Source organism: Sminthopsis crassicaudata, chromosome 1, assembly GCF_048593235.1.
Source record: "Sminthopsis crassicaudata isolate SCR6 chromosome 1, ASM4859323v1, whole genome shotgun sequence".
NCBI lineage: Eukaryota > Metazoa > Chordata > Mammalia > Dasyuromorphia > Dasyuridae > Sminthopsis > Sminthopsis crassicaudata.
In genome coordinates, this window is record NC_133617.1 from 234,291,428 (window position 1) to 234,317,147 (window position 25,720).

Here is a 25,720-nt window from a genome sequence, read left to right on the forward strand (position 1 = left end):
ATAGAGAATAATAGTAGTACATCACACATCATAAAGGTTAAATAAAATAACATACAAAGTGATTTACAAATTGTAAAGCTTTACATGGATGCTAATTATTATTATAATTCCTCAGATGATATCCCCACCAAAATGTCTTTTTTCCTGGCCCCCTATATGTAACACAGATAAAGGGTTTCTCAGGTGAAGATGGCTTCACTATCACCACTATCATTTCAGTATTCCTTAATAAAGATAGCCTTTCAATGATTCGATTTTTGGAAATCAATGTTTCTTACATTTTTTTCCATGTAGTGCTACAAAACCAGTCTTTTATATGAAAACAGTCAGTTTCTGTCTGAAAATGAGATGACTTCCAAAAGCATCAGATTTTTATAAATCAGTAAATACTGGGTCTCTTCCCCCCTCTCCCTCAAGTGGTGTGTATTTATTTTATCCATTGTTTCAGTGATGAATATTTCTGAAAAACCAGAAAAATTTCTCAAGACAGAGACCCACCCTAGTGTGAAAATACTGATTGTGTCACTCATTGAGTGTGCACAGCTTGGTAATTGTTGGAATTAACACAGTTTCTATCAACACTTCCTAGGAGGCAACATAAAATAGAAGGGGGAGCTTGGTTGTACTCTGGATGTGTCCAAGTCTAGTTCTAGGGGAGCCTAAGTGAAACCCAAAGGCTGTAGAATTCCAGTAGGATTTTGGCAGAGTTCAGTGGAGATCCTGGTACCCAAACTGAAAGCCAAGCCCCGGAAGTGTCACTTTGTGGTTTTATTGATAAATGAGAAAACCACTTGGTAACAATTAATATAACTCAACTCTCATGACCTAAAAGAAGTGTCAGCCAAATGGAACAAGAGTGTTTTCTTTTCTTTTTCCGGATGAAATTATTGTCTGGCTTTTTTTTTTTTTTTTTTTTTTTGGTATGTGTGTTTTGTTTTCATTTATATTATATTAAATCCAGCTTTACACTCTTTTTTTTTTTTTGAAATACACTGAGCATATTGATGCACAGCCTTACACTTAGGTTCAAATGTGCATCATCTAGGCTTGTATCTACACGATTACAAACATCTGGATATTTGGATACATACAGATTTTTGGCAGAAATTTCCAGCTGTGGGTTGCACCCATATACTTTTGCATTCAGGCTAAAATGGACTCTTTTAACCCATTTATAGAATCAGAATCTTAGAATTGTAAGAGATCTTAGAGTCCATATATTATAATATTTTATTTTCCTTCAAAAAATCCACAAGATACCTTCTGCAACTTTCCATATATATCATTCATCTACTTTATCAATACCACTAATTACTAGAACATGGCATCATAGAATCTACTCCGAACCCCATCCTCCCAAGTAAATGACTTGACCAAGGTCAAGATTCAAACTATTCTTCTAATTTCAAATTCAGCCTCTTTTTCACTATACCATGAATTTGGTGTTTCTGGTTTTAGAATCTCTAGATTCAAAGTCACTGGTTTTGGAATAAGAAACTCTGCCTTCAAACTTTAGTTCACTGTTTACTTATTTATCTATAGGGTTTTCAGCAAGTTGTTGGGCCTCAGTTTCCTCATCTGTAAAATTAAGGGGTTAGATTTTTGCTGTTGAGTTATTTCAGTTAGGTCTAACTCTCTGAGGCCCCCCTTAGGGTTTTCTTGATGAAGGTTAGTGGAGAGGTTTAATATTTTCTTTCTCCAGCTCATTCTATAAAGAAGTGAGGCAAAAAAGGTTAAGTGACTTGCCTAGGATCACATAGTTAATAAGTATCTGAGGCCAGATTTGATCTAAGGAAGATGAGTCTTCCTGGTTTTCAGCCTGGTCCACTGTACCATCTAACCATCCTATTGGGGGGATAAGACTAGATGCCTCTAAAGTCTGTTCTAGCTCTACAGCTACTATCTTATAGTCTATTGAGCTACTTACTGAGGCAGTACATGTTATTTTTAGAATTTTAATTATAAGCTCATGTATATTGAATATTCATTTATACTAAATTTTCGACCTTAAAACTTCTCTCCATTTATTCACATAAAATCATCTTAATGCTTTTCCCAAATAACAAATACCTGGTGTCCTGGTCTATCAAAATTCTTATAATTTTTATCCTCTTCAGCGTGGATTTCCTTCTTGGAGATACTTGGCCCAGGCCATCTACTTTTCCCACTTTTGTTCTCTAGCAACATTTCTCTTTTCCATAAGCACATAGTTAGATGAATGTAGTAATTCCATTATCCTTGATGGCAAAAATAGTTTGAAATATTTTCCCCCCAAAATTGTTTTCATTTTTCTTTAGTTTGTAATTCTTCTATTTTTGTCCTTAATTGTTCTTGGGATGACTCTTCTTAGCTGGAACTCTTGCTAAGCTTTCTTTAAATTGGTTTCACTCTTTATTACTTCTCTTGGTTTTGTTAGGCAACACTGTCCATAATTTCCTATTGTCCTTTTTTGGGAAGATATTACAGATAAATTTATATGCCAGCTTATATGCTAGTTCCCTTTGGTGGCCTTCTCTTTCTATTAGGCAAGTTTGAGGACAAGGATACTTTCTGTGCTTTTTTGGTCCTCTTGTTGCAATTAATTTAAATAGGGTAAAATTGTTTTAGTTCTTGTCAATGTCATTTCCATTGACCATTTCCTTCTTTGGTCTTTTAGTGACTTATTTAAATTATTTAGGCTTAAATAATTAAATGTATGCCTTCTCTTTCCCTCTTTCCTTATCTCCCCCCACAGTGTTCTTTCCTCTTCCCTCCCCCTATCAATCAGTTAACAGGCTTAGCTCTCACACCAATAACAAAGTTTTTTCCTGTCTGTTCAGGAATAGGCAGTTTTACTTTGGGGGTACCATTTGGTACTCCACTATTTATGTTGCCTGCCACTTCTTTTGAATAAAGTGTCTATAATATAGAGGCAAGAAGCATCTGTATAGCCAGTATCTCTTTGGTTGTTGCCATTTCTTTCTCATGAGCCCTTGTGTTTTTACCCATGTTTATTTTTCTCACTTTTTTTTTTTTTACTGAAGTCTCTAAGGGTCAGTGTAGGTTCTCTTGATTTTTAGGGTCTGATCAAGTTCTTTATAACATTTCTCTAGTATTTCACATCTAGTATCTACTACCTGGATGCAAAAGCTGCAATTATTTTCATGGTTGCCTTTTTGCAAAAACATATCATTAGTACTGCATTATATGATGACTAAATGTCCCATGAAATAGTGTTTCTTGTAATATCTGGGCATATAACATAGATAATCATAAAATTTAAATGCGTTCATGGAAGACACTTCATTTTAGGAAGGCTTCAAAGATGTATCTTGTTCTATTGAGCAAAATGCTTTTAAAAAATCAATATGAAATAAACACAGTGGCATCTTATGTTTTCGTACCTCTCATTTTTTGGGGACCCGCTCTTCTATAGAAAATCATCTATAAAAACCAATCTATTTCCTATTGATATTTTCATTAGAAACACCTCTGGCGAACATAGAAATAATATTCATAAAGCTTTTATAGCTTAAAAAGCAGGCATCTAGATTGATTGTTGTTGATGCCATTCTGATCTTTTTGTTTTGGTAAGAACACCATCTTTGATTACTGCCTCACTCCCCAACCCCCCCCTTTTTTTAAATCTCTTTTCTCTCTTACAAATATCTTGAGAATCAGTCCGTTGATGCCTTTAAAATTGTGATAAAGTTTTCTTCTCTATGCAAATTTAAGTTCAGGAGATCAAAGATCATAGATTTATAGCTGGAAGAACCTTAAGAATCATGATGTTTTTGTAAGGAAACTGAGATCCAAAGAGATTAAATTATTCACCCAAAGTCAGAATGATAATAATTGACAAAACTGGGACATGAACTACAGTCCTTTAATTATAAATCATGAGTTTGGTCAATTCTAGTCATTCTTTCTCATCTCATGTTTTTAATATCATTACCACTTTCTCATGAATATATTGTTTACTGGGATGGTAAAGCCCAAATGTTTTGGTTCTATGACTGTTGTCGAAAGGAATATTATTTTCATGACGATAACAATGGATCTATTCCATTTTGCATTTATTATTCTCCAATTTCATTTACAAGTAGTCTTTACCTGATTCCCCCTTAGCTAGATCTCACACTAAACTCTCTTTAGGCTTCTTTTCTCTTCATTTTTTTTTTTTTTCATTTTATTAGAGATGATGGTAACTATACTCTGTCCATCAACTTCCTCAATAATGTAACCTTGTATTGTACTAAAATTAATTAAATTTTAAGGACATTAAAATATTAAGAAGAATAAATATTAAGAATTAATTAAGAATAATTAAATATTAATAATAAATATTTGCTGAGTTAAAGCATTTGGTGTCTTTTTCTGTCTTTTCCTTTTTGGCAACTATTTTATGTGCATTGAAATCCTCCAAAATATGGGAAAAAATCTTATCCAATCCAATCAACATTTATTGAGGGACTATATGTGCAAATACATTGTGATAGATGGTGCAATACAAAGATAAATTCTAAGGAAGGCTATGTAACATATATAAAGGTAAATAAATGCAATTTAAGAAGGGGTAAAATATTGGCATCTAGGGGATTAGTTAAAATCAACATTTCAAAAATCTGTCCATTTTCCCTTTTGGAATGAATTATTAATTTAAATGGGCTAAGTTGCAACTACTACAATTGTATGTGATGTCATATCATCTTTATATATTTTTTTATTTGTTTTTTTCTTTACCTTTTCTCTAACCCATCATGATCTGCAGGCACACAGATAGTTGATTCTGAAATTATGGCTATATTTATGCACTTAGCAAAAGCTTAATATATGTTTGTTGATTAATTAATTTCCAGTTATTTCCTGCTTGCTAAAATATAGTCAATTTCTTTTTATTTTTTTTAAAGGGTGCTATATAATCCCTCACATCAGTATCTTCTAAATTTCATCTTAAGTAAAATGTTTTTAATACATAGTGATAAAGCTTCTGAATGTTTCATTTCTTCACCCAGAGTCATCTTTTCTAACATAGTTTTTTACCATCTTCCTTGTGTTTATTCTCACATTGAAGTCATCAAGTATCAAGGTATTTGTTAATTTAGTTTGAATGATCTTCTTATAACTTTCATAGAATTTCTCTACTCTTTTACTCTCTATAATTGGATGCAAGTATATAAGTTTTTATTTATCTTCTTTTTGTCCCCATTCAATACACATATCACAAGGTGAAATGACTAAATATTCCATGAAATATTGTTTATTTGTTGCTTTATGTAAATGATGAAACTAATTCCATCATTCTTTTATTTCTCCTCTTTGAAGAGAAACTTGGAGCCATTCTTATCGATAAATAAATAACTTTCTTTTTTTTTTTTTGCTTTTGGTTTGATTTATTAGTGAAATTTTCATTGAATATAGTTCAATCTCTGCAATTGTGTGTCAAAATAAGAGATGTTGTTTAGACATCCTTAAGTGATGCTATCTCAGCAACAGATTAGGGAAATAGAAAGAGAAGATCATTACCATTTAAGTTGCTCCTTAGATGGCAAATACATACTTCCATTATTAAGCATTTTTGGTTTTTGAGAACATAGCATACTTTCTTGCATAGCTTTGAAGAGCCCAGGCTTAAATCTATATTGTGATAAGACATTAGCATATTAATTTTTCGAGGAAAAGACTCATTCTGACCTCCTCATCCCAAATACATGCAGAATGACCATTTTGGCCTCCTAGGCATTTTTCAGAAGACTTAGCTTATTAGCTTTTATGACATTCTTTTGTTCTTTCTTGGTTATTTTTCCTTCCTTCTCTTTTGATACATATCCTTTTGAGAGTTAACAACTTGTACATCATCTTTAGTCTTGTATTTCTCTTTTCAATTTAAACAGGATTTTGTTATTAAACCGCTCACTCCTTCAAAGTGAATGTTTTGTTTCTTTCTTTGCATTTGTAACCCCAACACTTAATACAGTTTCTGGAATTTAGTGTAGTTTCTGGTGCTTAATTGATGCTTGTTGTCTGTTTGATTGATTGAATTGTCATAAATTCCTGTCTGAGAGCCTCCTACTCCTCAACTAGCTCCCTCTCCCGCTTTTTAAAAAGAATCAGGGATACCAACCATCCCTATCTTCTCTGGAAACTTTGGAAATTTCTTAAAATGTGTACTTATGACACATTTGCCTATGCAAAGTCTCTCCATACTTGTTAATGAGTACACTAAGATGACACATTCACTTTTCCTCAAGATTCCAATTATTCCAAGGTCATTAATTTTTCATTTGGGGTCACAGTTTGGCATAAAGTAGCAAATCCCCTCATTAATTCAACTACCTTTGAATTTAATTAAAAAACAAATTTTTTTGGATTTTAACTCCTACAAAGAAAATTCAGGGGCACCTAGATGGCAAAGTGAATAGAACATCATTTCTAGAGTCAGGAAGATCATTTTTCTAATTTCAAATCTAGCCTCAGACAACTTTCTAACTGTGTGACCCTAGGTAAATCACTTAATCCTGTTTGTCTAGTTTCTTCATTTATAAAATGAGCTAAAGAAGGAAATGGCAAATCATTCCAGTAACTTTGCCAAAAAAAATCCCAAAGAGTCATATATAACTGAACAAGAAAAGAATCTTCATTCTTCAAATTAATACTTCATATGATTTGTGTAGGCTCAGAAGTCAATTTCTCAATTATAAGAAATAGAAAAGCTGGTTTGACAGCAGTTCCTTTAAAAATTGATGTTTTAATTGACCAGAATTTTAATGGTTGCTGCAAAAACCAGAGCAGTCTTATACTATTTAAGTACAACAACAACTCTCTTTCTACTCTGTGAGTCATGCCAAGTTCCAATGTTGCATTTAGGTGCAGAAGTTTGATCAACCAAATAATTTGAATTTAGCCTCCATCTAATTTCTATCCACTTCTGTATAATCTTTTGCACTTAACTGCTATATTTAATCAAACTGAGAAAATATAAAATAAATGATTACTATCAATATCTCATCTGTGCTTATGATGTTCATTCAGTTCATTTTTCCATTATGCTTTTTAAAAAAGCCTATTGACGTTAGTATTTGTTAACCTGCCCCCTGTCAAGATACTATTAGGAGACATTTTGTTTTCTGAAAGCCTAGCATGCAAGCTCTGCCCAGAATCTGGCATAACAACAATCCTTTGCAATTACCTTCTTCATGATCTCCCCCTCTGGCAAAATCATATAATTATTGTATTGATTTGACCAGTACTAGGTATTCTATGAATTTGGACAAGCACTGAACAAGTTCAGACAAGTGTCAGTCATGAAGCCCTGCTATGAATAAACTTGTCACATTATGCTATTATCCCTCACTGTCAGGGCTATAGTTCAGTATGTAGTCATTGGTATAAGTATTGAGATATGTCCACACTAAAGTATCTAGGTATCCATAGGTTAGAGACTGACTCTATCCAGCTGACACCCCTAAACATACTCTCCTTAATTCAAATTGGAGGCAAGTGATGATAAGCAGAGTGTCATAAATACTACAACTCCAAGTAAAATTGAAGCTGAGATATGCTGTTAATTGAAGACTAGTTTGGAAGGTATTATAGAAGCCGGAGTACAAATCTGTGATCATTAAAATGTAGTCATAGTTATATATAGGCAAATAGGGTAGCAACTTGCTGCTGCTTAGGATCTAAGACTACACTAAGTTGGCAACCCCAGCACCACAATGGGGCATTGATAAAATATCCCAGAGATTATGCCTATGTTGTATTATGTGGGGTCATCAGTCTGGTATTCACCACTGCAGTGTTACAATCATGATCTTGGGTACTGAATCCCTTTCACCTTTGAGGACTCACATTGTCCTTTAACATCCTCTGTCTATTCTGTCACCCCTCTCATCAGCTGATTCTTGTGAGAGAAATCAGGCAAATGAAGATATGTCCAAACAGCAGATATAAAGATCACATTCTCTTTTGTTCTGGTTTGACCCACAACTGGCATATAACATTCATCATTGGGTACCACAGTTTAAGAGGAATACTGGTGAAATTAGAAAGTATCCAGAGAAGGGTTACTAGGATGATGAAAAGTCTAGAAAATAAATCTGAGGTAGAAAAGTTGAAGGAATTGAACATGTTTTAGCAGAGAAAAGAAGAGATCAAAAGGAAACTATGGCAACTATCAGGATTCAGGTTCAGGCTGGACCAGATGACCTCTGAGATCTCCTATAATTCTAGGGTTCTGACATTCACATTTACTTCTCTTCAAATATGCAATGTGGTTATTTGGGGAACCAATGAACTTAAATAGGAAACACAAATGCTAAATTTGGAATCAAGAGGTCTGGGTTTAAGGCAGTAATCCTGGGAAACCTCCTTAGCCCTTCTGAGTTTCATCGTCCTTATATAAAATGGAGATGGTGATAATGATAATTGTACTGCCTACATCATAAGAACTATAGAGAGGAAATCACCTTCTAAACCTGAAAAAGCTATAGAAATGGGAATTGTTTTGATTTGAGTTATGATTAATGAGTATTAAAATAGAGTTGGAATTCTTTTCAGTCAAACATTAACCAGCTGTTAACTCATAAAGCATGTTTAGAGGGCTGAATTCCACATTTTCTTAAGGTTTTTTGAATTCTTATTCCAGGAAATCCATGAAGTACTATTGATGAATTTATTACAGTTAAAAAAAAAAACCTGTATACTCTCTATACTTCTTTTTGTCTTTCCTGAAGTCTGCCCGCTGAGGCAAACCAAGTCTTGTGATTTATACTATCATTCACAGACAAGTGATAAGAATTAATCAAAAGTTTTGGGATGTTCAACTGGTATGTGATGGAGAAGAGACACATGAGGAATTAAATGAATGTGTGAATGCTGAGTGTGAGACAATCTTAGCAAATAGGAAATTCTGCTATGTGTGTGTGTGTGTGTGTGTGTGTGTGTGTGTGTGTGTGTGTGTGAGAGAGAGAGAGAGAGAGAGAAGGAGAGAGAGAAAATTAGAAAAATCAGAGACACAGAGACAGAGACAGAATGCATGTGTTTGTATATGCACATACACACATGCATATATACACAGAGTATATATGTAGTGTGTTATATATATATATATATATATATATATATATATATATATATATATATATATATATATATATATATATATATATATATATATAGAGAGAGAGAGAGAGAGAGAGAGAGAGAGAGAGAGAGAGTATGGGCTAGCTCCCTGGAGGGCTTCAGAGTCAGCCAGAGTCAAACAAATTAAAGTCCTTGGTCTTTAGGGGGAGAAATGAAAGAGGCAGGTAAACTGCCATGTGGCTTGTCAAAGATGTCTCTTTGATTCTGGAGTCCTGAGTCACCAGCTTCTCTCCTTCTTGTCCTGCTGCCAAGTCACCAAGTATGTGTGTGTGTGTGTATATATATATATACACACACACACACTATATGTATGGGTATACTTTTAAAACCAAAATTTCTTCCTTGCTATTATCTTATATGCCATACATATATTGGTATCTCATAGATATATGCATATATTTACATGTATATGCATACAAATATTCTCTATAATTTGATAGAACTAATACAGTGGCATGCTGGTAACTTTTTAACCTTCATCTTTTTGAAAAAAAAATGTACACATGACACACTTTTTAATACATACTGAAAAAATCAGAGTATTACTAGCTCCTTTCCTAATCTCAAATTTCACAAAATCCTTATGAGCTGCCAATTATCTTAGGAGCTTTCACAGCATTTCATATTTTTAGTTTAAAATTATTTAAAATTAACTTTATTATTTCTAAAAATACCATATGCTCAAAGTAAAAAAGTTTGTCATTAAAACATAAAATAAATTAGGATCCCCTACTCCAAAAGAGTCGTGAATCACTGAGTTAAATATTCAGTTCAATTTAAGAAGCATTGTTTAATTACTGTGTGAAGAAAACAACGACAATGACAAAAACAAAATTAATTCTGTCTTAAGGAAATTACTAACATAACAACAATTCACTTTTCTATAGTTTTTTTCCCTGAGGCAATTGGGGTTAAGTGAGAGCCTGATGGTCTCATTGTCATAGCTCAATATTATTCTTGACATTGTTTGGCTGATTAATAAGTATCACTTACTATTTCTATTGATTATTGCTCCTCTTTGGAATCCAACAGAAGCCTGATCAGCTCATGCAAAACACAAACCCACCTTGTTACATCAGTGGGTTTCCATAGGAGGTGACATCTTTGTTCAACATTGGAAGCTAACATTCCAGGAAACAGAGGTAAAATGGGTAATTCATTCAAAGGTCTCTCACAATTCACCTGTCTTAAGTTATTCAATGAGATAATTCAGGGAACTAATACACTTAGATAAGTAGCATGATCACTAGATTTGAGATCAGGAGGTTTGGGTTTGATCTAACACTCATGGGCAAGTCCCCTAGCATCTCTAAACTTCACAATCCTTATATGAAAAATGGAGATGACAGTAATTGTACCATCTATATTACAGAGTTATAGAGAGGAAAGCACATTCTAAATCTGAAAAAAAAAAAAACAAACAAACATAGAATGGGCAACTAAGTAGTACAATGGAGGACCTGAGTTCAAATCTGGCCTCAGACACTTAACACTTTCTAGCTGTGTAATCTTGGGCAAGTCTCTTAACCCTATTTGCCTCAGTTTCTTCATCTATAAAATGAGTTGGAGAAGGAAATAGCAGACCATCTCGGTATCTTTGCCAAGAAAATCCCAAATGGGGTCCCAAAGCATCTGACACACCTGAAAACATGGTTTCTTCATTTAAATGCATAGAAGTTTTAGAAGTAATATCAGTCCCAACCAATTTAAGTAGTACAGATTTAAAGTTTAGCCAGAGATTTGTCCTGAACATTAATAATTCTTCACAATCTGTAAGAAATTATTTCTATCAAATATACAAGAAACTCCAGAGGTGTTGACAACAATATTTATTTCTCAAAGCTTATGGGTAGTTCTCTAAGTGACATAGAGTGAACAAACATTTCCAAGCCAACTGTCCTGGGCCTAAAAGAGCCACATGTTTGTGGCTTTGGCAAAATACTTTGCTTAATGTTTGGGATCCTGAATTCCTTTCTGACACTGAGTCACAACTCTCAGAGGGTCAGTTTTATTGGGGTTCTTATTTTGAGTCTGGAGGCAATAAGAAAAATAGGCTTGCTGGCTTTTTACTATTTCTTCCTTACCTTTTCACAAAGCCCCATCGAAATTGGGCATATTTAGCTAACTTACTAAGTGTTTTTGTCTTTCCCCCTCTCTGATTATTCATCAGATTGTAGAACTAAGTCAACATGAGATGTAATAAGGTGTGTTTGGATTTTGCAAAGGCTAACCATACTTCTGTTTAATTCCACAGAGGAATGGTGGCCAGTGGCAATGGTAAATGGTGCTCACTAATCACCTCTATGACCAAACAGTGCCAGGGATAGCACAAAGTAGGACAATATAAAACTATGACAAAAGGCCACCATCATCTAGCACAAATCTGTGCACTTCACTCTATAGAAGAAAAAAATGAAAGGTTATAGTGACTCTAGATCTCTGTCAAGAGGTTTGACATCTTGGGAATTTGCTAATTCTGCTTTCTGAATGCAGCTAATACTTGGGGGAGGGTACCGAGTTTGAAAGGGGTTCAGATAAGTCCCCAGATTCATACTTTTCTACTCTATGTATTCTACTCTGTATGCTCTCTCCTTTATTGATAGGTGAAAACAATTTGGCAAAACAAAATAAAACAATACTCAAACCCCCCAAACTAGTATCTTATAACACAGGTCATAATAATGAATAAAATCTAAATATAAAAGGTAATATCATAAAAAATTGGAACAGAGTGGAAGCACTTACCCTTTACAAGTATGGCTAGGGGAAAATTTGTAACTAAACAAGAGATAGAGATGATCACAATGGTTAAGACAGGAAATTTCAATTATATAAAATTTTAAAGTTTTTGTTCAAACAAATTCAGTGCAATTAAAATAAAAAGAGAAACAACTGAATGGGTAAAACATTTATGTCAAATAATTTTGAGAACAAGAATAGGCATCTTAATGCCTATATGTGCCTAGCAACTTACTGAAGACACACATATATATATATATATAATATACACATATTATATATATATATATAAATTTAGATATCAAACCATTATTGCACCATAGATAAAAATGAAAGAATATTAGCTATTAACTAAGAAAAATACTTTAAATCACTACTAATAAAAGAAATTCAAATGAAAGCAACCCTTATCAAAGTGGTAAAAGATGGGAATAATCAGTGTTGGAGGATCTTTGAAAAATCATATACACTCATACACTGCTGGTGGAATTGTAAATTAGATCTATTGTTCTGGAGGTCAACTTGATATTTTGCAAGAAGAGTTACTAAACTGTTCAAATAAACTGGTAGCTGAGGAGATATATTTGGTATCCAAAGGCTCTGAAATCAAACTAGTCCTATTCCACTCACCCTAAAAGTAATCCTGATTGGGTTCTTTTAGAGTGACTTAGGAGTGGTTTGTAGGCAAAATCAGGATTGATAACCCATGGTTTTTGTTCCTTCAATAGTTACCTGAGAAAATGGAGGAAAGACATGACATGGTTAAATTTTCAAGAGGTCCAAGTTGGGAAATTTTAATGGATAGAGTATCCTATGACATTAGCTTACCAACTTCTTCCAGGACCTGAAGTCTGTTCTGTTTTATGAGGACTCTGCTAGAAGCCTCCATCTTTCCTCCCTTCAAAGCCCAATCTCTTCCTTGAAAAGATTGATGTTTTCCTTACTTCCCCTAACCTCAACATTACCCCTGTCCTCTTCTCCACTATGTGCCAGAATCCCAAATACATATAGTATGTTTCCTGGCACATTTGATGTTATTTTAGTTAATATTTAATGACATTTTTTGGTATTATACTCTAGCCTTCCTTATCTTATGTCCTGGAATGTATTCCTTATACCTCCTATATTATCTCTACTTCTAGATATTAAGTTTCTGATAAAGACAAGTTCTGGGAATACATCTACTTTGCTAATTTAGTTATTTTAACATAGGAATCTTGAAATTTCTCATTGGGAAGAAACCTCATGTAGTCCAAAGCTTCTTAAACATATGGGGTCATGTAACTGAATGTGAAGATCATGAAATTATGATTTATTATCAGTAAATCTTTGATTTGTGCATCTATTTTACATACTTATATACTTGGAGTCATGTATTTATTGGGCAAAGAGGGTCACAAGTGGAACAAGTTTAGCCCAAGCCATCCTTAACCAAATATATTGCCAAATAGCACACTCAGTCTTTGTCTCAAGTCCTTCAGTGATAGAATCCCATTACTCCCAAGTTAGCCCATCTGAAATTTACATCAAGGAGGTAAACTCATAGGGTAGAGTTGAAGTGGAAAGGGAATATGCATTTAAGTGCCATTTTTGAGTTAGGCATTGTGCTAAGTGCTTTACAAATATTATCAATTAATGGGATATCTTATCAGTCAACGAGCTTCTCACTTAAGTACTTACATAAAGGTTAGATAACCAGTTATGATAAGAATTTCTTTTCAGGTATGAATTGGACTGGATGCCTGCTGAGGTCCCTTAGAATTCTCAATGTTGTGATGCAACTATAGATTAGTACTTGACTTATGGTAGCAATAAGTCTTGTTATGATGTAAAGAAGATGAGATTTCCAGAAACAGAGATCTGGAAAGACTGCCAATTAGAGATGAAGTATCTTCAGAGAAAATACTCTAAAAAAGTAGCTTCTTAAACTTTTAAGGACCTCCTTGTACTCTTAAAAATTATTGAAGACTCCAAAAGCTTTTGCTTGTTATATCTATCTAGATTAACTGCATTAGAAATGAAAACTGATAAACTATTAAGACATTTGTTATTTAAAATAATAAACCTAATACATGTTAACATAAATTGCATATCTTATGAAAAATAATTATATTTCCAAAAAACCAAAAAAAGATAAGTGAGACAAGTGACATTGTTTTTATATATTATTATAAATCTCTTTGAAGTCTTACTTAATAGAAGAAAAATAGATTTTCACATATGCTTCTATACTTAATTTGTTGTGATATGTGTTTTGGTCAGTCTTCACAAAGAAAATCTGGGCTAACACATAATAGTTGGAAAAGAAGAGTAATAAGAAATAAATATCTTAATGGTATTATTATGAAAATAGTTTTGACCTTGAAGATCTCTGAAAAGGTCTTAGGGACTTCTTAAGTATGTCTACAGATCATACTTTGAGAATCACTGCTCCAGAATTATCTAGCACAAAAGGAAGTGTACTTGGATTCTAACATAGAGGAACAGCTTTTAAGTCAATGATCCTCAAGGTAAGGTGCGTCTAAAGAAGGGTCATTGCATATGACCAATTGTTGGCATATTATAGAAGGTTCCTGTTCTACTATGGATTGGACTATATGCATCTTTAGTACCTTATTTCTCTGAAGTCCTAAGATTCTATTATCCAAATGGACAATTCTTTTTTCATTTGGGACAGCTTATATTTCTTTGGAAATCTTGAAAAGGAAACATTGATAAATGTTTGGTGCTGAAAGAGGGAAGCAGTTAGCAATGATATACATTTAGTCTGGGCTTAGGTTTCACCTTCAGAGAATGTCTGGTTTCTACTGAATCAAGATAACATTCACTGGGGATAAAGTTCTGAGAAAATAAAACACAGACAAAGGCACCTTCTCCCACATCTATAGTTCTGCTCTTAAGATTGAATGATTTCATTGGCGTGAATATATGTTCTCCTAGGAAGCAATTCCTTTTTACTTAGCAAATAGGGACTAGAAGAATCACACAATTTGATATGACTGGTAGCAATCTGTAGGTAAGATAATGGGGCCAGCAAAGTTACAGATGTGATATTTTTACTATGTAAAGAAAAAAAAGCCCAAAAAGTAGCATGCTCTAATAAACAGAACACTCAGCTTGGAGTCAGGAAAATGTGGATTCAAATTCAGACAACAATACTTGCTAGCTGTTTAACTTTGGGCAAATCATTTAATCTCAAATAGTTTTCAGGTAATTCCTTTCACAAAGTATCCCAAAGTTCTTAGTGCAATTTTAAACTCTGATAGTTTAATAGTGTCCTAAGAGTCTTGGAACAGCTTTAAAACATGTCCCCAAAGTCTTGGTGCAGAAAGTGCATCAAGATTTTTGGGACATTTTGTTTAAGATTTATATGCTAAGAACTAGGGAGGTAGCAGACTCTATTGGTAAAGGAAGGTTACTCACTTAGTCTTCTTACTACTGACAAAAATCATAGATTCTTTGTGCACTTATGTCAAGAAGGTATATATATTTTGGGGGGTAAAATAAAGATTGGTCTTAGTTCTATCCTGAGTAGATTTGGAAGACATGGATTAAAATTTTTATAGTTATATACTAACTGTGTGACCTTATATAAATAATTTCCATATTTGAGCCTCTAAATCCTGTGAAATCTTATAACATTTCTTCTATATCCTAATCCTTTCCTCCCTCTCTGACTAAATCCAAGATTCCAATTATATCCCATGGGGGTTATTCTCTTCTTCAGCCTAAATATTTTTAATTCCTTTCATTGATATTCATATAGCATGATTTTTAGTCAAGCAGACCATTTTTATTGTCTTCTTCTGAATAACAGTGACAGATGATGTTTATATACTTCTTTAAGGTTTGCAAAGTATTTTTCATACCAATCAATAAATAAGTGCTAAAAAGACAAAAAGAGAAAAAGGTGTTTTCTGCCCTTAAGGAGTTTATAATCAAATATGTCATTTTATTTGATCCTTACAGTAACCTTGTAAGATAGGCTTTAAGAAACTGAGACTGAGAAAGTTAAATGACTTGATTAGTTTCACAAAGTAACACTAGTTAGAAGATATTTGAGATAATATTGACTCCTTTCTGACTTCAAGTCAAGGATTCTATCTACTTCAACCTTTTGAGCATTTGTGAAGACCATTTAAAATATTCCTTCCTAAAGATGATTCTTAGAATAACCCCAATGTAGTCTGAGCAGGGCAGCATCATTTCCTCCTCTATTCTCTGTTCTACAGTTGTATTAATTGGTTCTTTTGATGGCCTCATCATGTTGATGATTCATATTAAGTTTAAATTCCATTAAAATGCTTTTTCACATTAAAAACTTTTAAATCACATTCCCCTTGTATTTAAACAATTGTTTTTTGAAGCCAAGTAAAGGACCTTCTATTTATTTTTTCAGTTTTATTTCCTTTACTTTCAACCTGCCAAATCTAGTGAGTCAGTCTTTTTGGATCCCCATTCTGTCATCAGACTGGCATATAAACCATCTCTATCTGTCCACTACATATGCAAATTTGATCAGCATGGCATCTATTCCTTCATCCAAGTCACTGATAAAAAAGTTGAACCAAATAGGGACAATGATACATCTCTATATCATTCCCCTATAGAAATCTCCCCAAATGGGTAATGATTCATTATCATTCTTTGGGCCTGATCAGTCAACCAGTGAATTCAACTAACATTATAATCATCCATTGTTCATATCTCCATTTTACCCACAAAGAAGTGTTCAGAAACTGTCAAATATGCTTCTAGAGTTTAATTAAATTTAACTAAATTTAATTAAACTGTGCCAATAGCATTCTCCTAATATTCTAGTCTAGTAACTGTCTAAAAATAAATTAGAATAGTCTAACAAATTCTTTTAATGGACCCATATTAACTTTTGGTGGTCACTCCTTTCTTTTCTATGTACTTGCAAATCATCTCTTACTTCATGTAGTTTTTCATCTCCAAGGCTTTTGATATCTTTTCGTATTGAACTAAAACCAGAATAGTAACTCAGGTTAGCTAGAGCTACAAAAGAAAAGTATCTTCAAGCATGCTCAGATGGAGGTTGCAAAATTGGGTTTTTAAAAAAATCTAAGTCAGCGTACCTAATATTGTTTTTATTAAGAAAGGAAATGGGAACTTAATTATTTTGATTTTGAACCAAGCAAGCTATAGCAGAGATAAAGAAGCAGATGAAGCTGATACCCACTGGTGAAGTGACCAGGAATAACAAATTATTCTTTTGAAGTTGATCTCACCACATTTACTCTAAAACATCTTTGGCATCTTTCCTCATAAAATATTTCAGAGTACCTTATAGTAATAAAGAAAATCAGCCAAGATATCACACTTGAACCTTCTCCAGTTGGTTAACTAGAAAGACCAGTAATGGGATTGTGTTATAACTGCATTCTGCAGAAGGAATACAGATTCTATAAAGTCCCTTATTGATTTTTTTCAGTAAATAGAAAGCTTGGATGCACAGCCTTTTAGAGTTTGAGATTTTTCTGATTTCTCTGCTCTCTGTTAGGTACCTTCCCTACACTATACTTTTTAACTTCTTTTGATATGTCATCTTCATAAAATAGATTGTAAACTCCTTTAGGGCAGAGTTTTTAAAAAATATATATTTATATTTCTAGTTCTTAGCACAGTGCCTGGAACACAGTAGATGCTAAACAAATGTTTATTGACTAGCTGATTCTCTCAATAACTCTACCAGTTAAATGCTATTATGACTTTCACTTTATATTTACTGAAACTAAGGCCAGTAGAGGTTAAATGATTTGCCCAGAATTACATAGCTAGTAAGTGTCTGAGGCTGAATTTCAATTTAGGTCTTCCTGACTCCAGGCCCAGTGTTCTATTCATTGTACCACCTAGCTGCTTCCAGAAAATGTGAAGATAAATATCACCTTTTATTTCTTCATTAAAATTTGCTTCTTAAGGGGCAGCTAGGTGGCGCAGTGGATAGAGCATCAGCCTATCCAGTCAGGAGGACCTGAGTTCAAATGTGACCTCAGATGCTTCCACTTCCTAGCTATATGGCCCTGGACAAGTCACTTAACCCCAATTGCCTTAGCAAAATAAGTAAACAAAATTTGCTTCTTATATAGCAAATGTTTGCTCAAGTTCTGGGATTAATAAATGATTAAATGCCCCAAACTAATCACTGTCCCCCTCCCACTTTCCAATGATGCCAACATAACTAATATATATTTAATCTATGATTTTATGCTCATATCTATTTATATCTATATCTATATCTAAACATATAGATGTGGATATATGTATATATGTATATAAATATATATATTTCCATACATTATATAGATATAATAAATAAATTCCCACAAATCTTATTGAAATATTATGTTTTAATGGCTTGAAAATACTAAATTAGCTTTAACGACACTGTATAGAGGTACTCTTTCTATATCAGGGGTTCTTAACTTTTTTGACTTCATGCATCCCATTGACAACATGGTATAAAGTCTATGGACTCTCATTTCAGAATAATGTTTTTTTGCCTGTGTTTATAATTAAAGGAAATTAGTAATTAGTGAACATGAAAATGCATTTTTTTCCTTATCATGGAAGTGAGTTCATGGACTCACTTTAAAAATCTCTCTTATCACCCTATTGGGGGAGGGGCTGTTGGTTAAGAACCATTGATTTATATATTATGTGGCTTTGTATATTTTAAAGCCACTATATATACACATATGTTTATATGGTAGCTTTAAAATTATACATATGTATATATACACATATAATGCACATATATGTAAAACTGCATAATCTCACTTAAATTTCATAACAACTTTGTAAAATGAATATTTCACCCATTAAACAGATTAGGAAACTAAGGTTCAGGAAGGCTAATTGACTTGATCCATTAAGTGATCATGAAGTATAAGAGCAGTATGGGAATCCTGATCTACTGGACCCCTAATCCAGCACACTGTCTACTTCTTGAGATCGTATCTTTAATTTCTTTCCTCGGAATCTCTACAAGTAATACAGAGTTTTATGAATATTTATTGTTGATGTTCTCGCTGCTATTGATTAAGGTGAAGGGAAAGAATAGGAAGTCAGAAATTCCTCTCTTTGTACTTTGTATTTGGTTGTGGTAGCAGAGGAGAAGCAGGAAGCTGAGAATACAATTTTATTTTAAGTGCAACCAAGAAGTAGTCTAAGCTATGCCACAGTTGAAGGTAATGCCCTAGAAAGGAAATTGTTAAAAAATGAATGTAAATCACAGTAGCTCCAGGGACAGTTTAATAACTATCTAACTTTTTACTAGGAGAGCAAGAGACATGGCAGCTTGTTCCTTATAGAGTCTTCCAAATTTTTCCCAGAGGGGAGACACTATCAAAATCACTAAGAGAATTCCTTAGGGCAAAGAATAATGTATTAGTAAAGTAGAAAATATTAGTAAATTCAAATAAGTGAACTCATTTTTTCCTTATGTCTCAGAATACTAATTTTTTTTTAACCAAAACCAAAATAGGATAAAAAGTGAAAAACAAAAACAAAATCAAAACTTCTCAACTGATCCTTCTCTGTAATATTAAGACAGAATTGAATCTCCTACATCATTAGTCATAGCCCACAACAAATTTCATAACTATATAACCCTAGGAATATATCAATCCGAGATTATCCTTGAGAGAGCCTTATAAAAGTAGAAGAAAAAGTGATTATCTCAGCAGTATTCTTTAAGTGAACCAAAAGTCTCACTTCCTAAAAAATTCCTAGGGGGTCAAAGTTTCTAAAACATAGCTTTTAGAAATTAATTCCTTTAGAATTTTTTTCTGTGAGTTCCTTTTCAAAATGAAATATTGTTGGTAGGAGTAATATTTATCCAGTCTGTTGTTGATGAAGTATTAGATCCTTCTTCTGGAAATAGGTCTGTGCTGACTTTAGTTAAGGACCTAAGGGAAAAAAGCAATCAGTTTTGGGAATGCAACTGATCATTCTTCTTGTACATTCAGTTCCAGGAGTATAGTCATATGTGTGGTATAATGTATTCAATTATCCCAGTGTCCACTAACTCTAGGCTTTTTGTTTATATTCTCCAATTTGATAGTAAGGGGATTATACATTTTATGTATCTTTTAATACCCAATTTTCATGAGACATGTTTTATATGTACATATATAAAATGTAGATTATATTGATTTTATATATATGGAGATTATATAGTTTATATATAATATACATACACATGGGTATATGCATAAAACTGTATCATCTATCTATCTATCTATCTATCTATCTATCTATCTATCTACCTACCTACCATCTCTTGTTTGTGTATTAGACTGTGAGCTCCTTGAGAGTTGGTAGCCATCTTTTACCCTTTCATTATATCTGCAGTACTTAGGACAAAGCCTTACACATAGTAGATGCTTTATAAATGTTTGTTGACTGATTGAATTGAGGGCCATTTTATACTTTTATATATTTTAATAAGTCACTATAACCAAAGAAACATTTGTCACTTGAAAGATAATCTTCTGTTGATAAATTTCACTATTCTCAAATATGTTGGTCTTTCTTTGAACATCAACAATCAGTCTTTGTTGAATTATAGAAAAAAATGTAGGATCTGACGATATCTATTTTTTAGTGATCTTTAAAAAATTAATTCAGTAGAAGAAAATATTACCTTTGAAGGTTCTTCTGAGACAAAAAAATCCCTAATCATAATTGCTGTAGATAAGATTTGACTAGGGAGGTAAATTTACTTAATGATTTGCTAATTATCAACATCAAAAAAAGGAATATAATCTCTTTCACTGTATTATGAATTGAAGGGCAAGGGAAGACATCTTTGTAAGAGTAACAAAGTAAAGTTTCCCAATTGATGAAAAAGATGAGTTAATCTTTCTCAATGACATTAAACTAACTGTATTAAGTTCTAGTATCCTAAACCTCTTCAGTGAAATCCATAGTATCTTAAAAAGAGACTGTTCCAACTATCTACTTTGGAGAGAAAGAGAATGGATAAAAAATGAATGTCATCCTGTCCAGTCTCTACAACTACAAAGATTGAGATTCTGCCTATGCAAATGACCTCTTATCTTCTAAAACTAATCTGAATTTTTTTTATGATTTCATTTGTGATACTGTCTCCCAGAGTAAGTAGTATTACATTACTTCTTTTTCTTTTGGAAGATATTAAGCAAATATCTATTCTAATGAGTCTATTTTCCTTTATTATCTACATACCACACTTGAATCACATCACCAATGAAGGGACAGATTTAGGTTACTCCTTGGTGAACATGATTCCCTACTGCACCCATTCTTCTTAATCTTTAGATCTTATAAACAGAGCAGCCTGTGCAAATAAGCCTTGATGTCTTTATCTTCTTGCATAAATGTTTCAAATCCCTAAATCTCCATCTGGTGCAAGACCCTTTGGTAGGAATATTATCTTCTCTCCAATAGCAGTGTAGAGTATGTATTTCTGCCTTTCTGTCTCCATCTAACACCTCTTGCAGCTGTATGAATTGAATTATACAAAGACGAATATGTGAATTTTTAAACCAGAAGGAAGATTAGTTCGACAAGATGATTTTTAATAAGGAGAATTTACACTATGTCCAGAAAATTTATACTTTGTCTAGAAGATTGTCTTTTTCCTTCTTCATATATGCCTAACTTATCCTTTATCTATACACTTAAACATTTTCCCACTTCTGTGTCTTGCTCATAACATTTTCTCCATTTGAAAGGCAAGAAATTTCTCTCTATGTATATATCAATGTTACTCTTTCATCTAATGCATGCCTTCTTAAATCATCATATTTCATAATCCTTTTTTGATTGAAGTGTCTACTGTTGAACTATCTTTCCAACTCATTTGACCCTTAGTATACCATATAATGCAACATTACTTACCTTCTTATATTAACACTCTATTCAACTTGATGACAAACCTTTTGATGTCAGGGACCATGTCTTATAATTTCTTGTATCCATGGCATTAAACATAATGCCCTGCCTGTAGTAATGACTTGTGGTATATTGCTTTCACTTTTTGTAGCATATTTACAATATATTCTTTATTAGCTTGCTGGGTTATACACAGTTTACTGTTTGCATTGTTTGGAAGCAATAATATCCTTGTTTTGATATTATCTACACATCTTTGATAATGGTTAGTTGACCAATTTTGTTTCATCAGAAACAGATTTTGTTAAAGCAACTAAAAAACTCCTGAGCTCAAGCACTCCAGCAGCCTTTGTCCCCAAATCCTACTAGCAGGAACTAAAGAGATGTGCTACATGCTGCCCCCAAATCAGTTTCTGCAGTATGAGATTTGAACATCTCTCTGTCCCAAATGTTAGTACTCTGCTAATCGTTACAGCTTTGCCTTGAAGCTAAGTTATTTAGCAATAATAGTGTGAGCTTCTTGGTCATTTGAAAGATATTTGTTTACTAAGTTAAGACTTTTTCACATCATTTGGGAGATACTAGTTCCTTTGTACTATCAAAAAACTGAACTCACTGTAAAATGCAACCATTTCTTTCCCAAGTTTCCTCCTTGTTCTTTTGACTGTTTCATCCAATCAAGAGATCTCTTGAGTAATAATCAGGATCTATTTCAAGTTTCAGAACAACTTGATTGCCTAGGACAGGATTTTCCAAACTGTGGGGTGTGGGGATTTGAGAGAAATTCTTGGGGGATTGCAAAACAATGACACAAACTATTGCATGTATTTTTAGTATAATTCCCACATCAATAGGTTCCCTTTTTTCAATGAAAACATAGGTCAAATGAAAGTCAACAGAAATGAGACTGATGTGGAAAATTAACACCAGGTGGCAGTTAATGCAACTGAAAGATGCTCATTTGATTAAATATTTATAATATATTATTGAAACTGATATGAGGGAAGATTTGTTATTCTGAAGATCTTTGGATGTTAATACCACATCAAGAGAAAATTTTAATATATTTGACATATTTTTAGATGAAAATGAAATTATGTGGGAAAACAATAAAGTGGGGGGAAATTATATTGGATTCTGCACTGATAGAACTCAGTCAATGTCAAAACAAAATGCCAGATCTGTAGTTCTAGTGAAAAATGAAGCCATTTCTGCCATTTGGAGCTACTGTATACTTTCAACACAATCACTTGGACTGAAACTTGTGAGTTAGAAGCAACATACAGTTTTAAAAATTGTTAAAACAGTAATCAACTTTATTTTTAAAACCATGAATTGAGGAAGACTAAAAAATTGTGTGATCATATAATGGCAAAGTATAGGATACTTTCTACATGGTAGCAAAACATGAATTTTTTCATGACAAAGCATTTCAGAGAGTGAATTTAAAGAAGAAATTGCCATTTTAACAATAATAATAAAGATGAGAAATATGAATTTCTTTTCTTTTCTTTTTTTGTCCTGAGGCTGGGGTTAAGTGACTTGCCCAGGGTCACACAGCTAGGAAGTGTTAAGTGTCTGAGACCAGATTTGAACTCGGGTTCTCCTGAATTCAAGGCTGGTGTTCTATCCATTGAGCCACCTAGCTGCCCCCGAGAAATAGGAATTTCATACAAAATTTCCTTCTGTTATATTTGATAGATATCTTTGAAAAAAAATGAGCATTCTGCTTTTTAGACATCTTAATCTAAATTCTTTGTAGATGTCTTAAACTCAGCATATCCAAATCTGAATTCTTTATCTTTTGCCCCAAATTCTCCTTTCTTTACCATCATCTTTTCAGTTACCTAGGCTGACAACTTAGGTATAAATGCCCCTGTTCTACCTCCCTTTCTAGTCAATCTGCTGCCAAGTTCTGTCAACTTCACTTTAACATCTCTCTCAAAAGCCTCTTATCTATTGACATCACCATCCTGGTGAGTTCCTCATCGTCTCATGCTTAAGATATTGTTATAGCTTTCTGATTGGTATCCTTGCCGCAAGTCATTCCATACTCTACTACATCTTCCACTCGACTATTAAAATATTCTTCCTAAAGCTAGAGTCTGATAATGTTACTCTTCTAGTCAGTAAATCCTAATGGCTTTTTATTGCCTCCAGAATCAATTATAATCATCTCATTTGGCTTTTAAAGCCCTTTGTACCCTGGTTTCTTCTTATTTTTCTAGTCTTTTAATACTTTACTCCCTTCTATGTACTTTGCCAGAGAGACAGGCCTCCATACTTAGCCTCCATCTCCTAATTGAAGGTATTTTTACTGGCCATTTACCAGAATTGGAATGCTCTTTCTCCTGTCTCTGACTCCTGGCTTCTTTCAAATCTCAGGTCAATTTTTTTCAGATTTAAATATCAATTCATAACTTTTGAGATTATCTCCAAATTATTGTGCCTAAAATTTGTTTATACCTAGTCGTTCTGCATGTTGTCTTTTCCATCAGATTGTGAACTTCTTAAGGGGAGTGACTGCTTTTGCTTTTCTTGTTTTCCCCCCGTGATTAGTAGAGAGCATGGCACAAAATGGGTGCTTAATAAATGCTTGCTGACCCAAATTGATTCTAAATACATGAGAACTATAGCAAAAACTCCATTGATTTTTTTACTTACATTGTATGTTATGATGAAGTCACACATCAATCATAAATTCATCATAAAATATACAATCAATGTATATGAAATGACTTCAAATTTATCTTGTGATTCAGAAAAATTGACTATGTATTAAAAAGTTAATGATTTTGAAATGTATAGAATAAAATTTCACTTTTCCTAATATTGAAAACACTTCACTTGAAACTTAATTGCTTGACTAGTCTACAAAAACAATTATTTTATCTTAAAGACTTAGTTATTTCAGATATTAATTGATAAAAAACTTATTTGCTGTGGACAAATAAGATACCTCCAACTTCATTCCCCTAAAATAAGCTAATAGACTTATCTTGTAATGAGCTTTTGAATTAGAAAAATCTTATATTTTGATTATGGTACCTAAAGAAATCTCTGCCTTATTTAAACAAAGCAATATAAATGTTACATCTTCAACAAAACCTTATATATATGAAACTGGGTTTTCTGCTAGAGCTATTATAAAGCTAAAATATCAATCTTTATTAGTGATTGAAAAATAGTGAATATTAATATCATTAGTAACAGCACATTTGAAAAACTTTGTGTCAAAACCAAAGCACACCCATTTTAATATTTTCATTCTGGCATTTTCATAATAGCAAGCACCTTCAAGAGTGAACTTAAAGAAGAAATTGCCATTTTTTTTTCTTGGTGATAATAATAAAGATGAGAAAAATAAATTTCATTCACAATTTATGTTTTGATAATTAAGAAGAACATAAACATTTAAAAGGATTTGAATAAATATTTTAGAAATACCTTGCATTTTAATGTCATTTTTATTTTATGTTAAAATCGTCATAAATTCTCATTTTTATTTTATTAAAATATACACTAAATTATTTGTGTAGATTGTTTTATGAAAAGGTGTTTGTGTATGTGTGGGGGGCAAAATTTATTTTAATGATAAGAGTAGTCACTACATAAATTTAGAAAGGATAATTTTAGAATATATCTGGGCAAGTGATAAATTCTCTGCCATAATAATAGGGAGAACAAAAGGATGATTTGCTTATCCATTTCTTCTCCCCAGAAATTAATAGCCAAGTGTGTTGCCAGGAAACCTATGCAGATCTTTCATGTCCAACAAATATAAAATCACGTACTATGAAACTTACAACTTTGTTAGTTTTGGGATGGAACCTTGGTTTAGTAGAGAGAGGTAGACCCAACTTCAAATCCTTCCTGGGACATTTACTAGCTAACCTTTCTGTTTGTTTTCTCATGTGTAAAGAAGATAATAACAGTACCTACTTCTCAGGGTTATTGT

General features: G+C 32.9%; 1 long non-coding RNA gene across 1 annotated transcript in view; it reads left to right on the plus strand.

Annotated features, from left to right (window-relative positions):
• The window catches only part of LOC141547866 (uncharacterized), an 84,167-nt gene that overhangs the window by 16,964 nt on the left and 41,483 nt on the right, over window positions 1-25,720 (plus strand). The window lies entirely within an intron of this gene.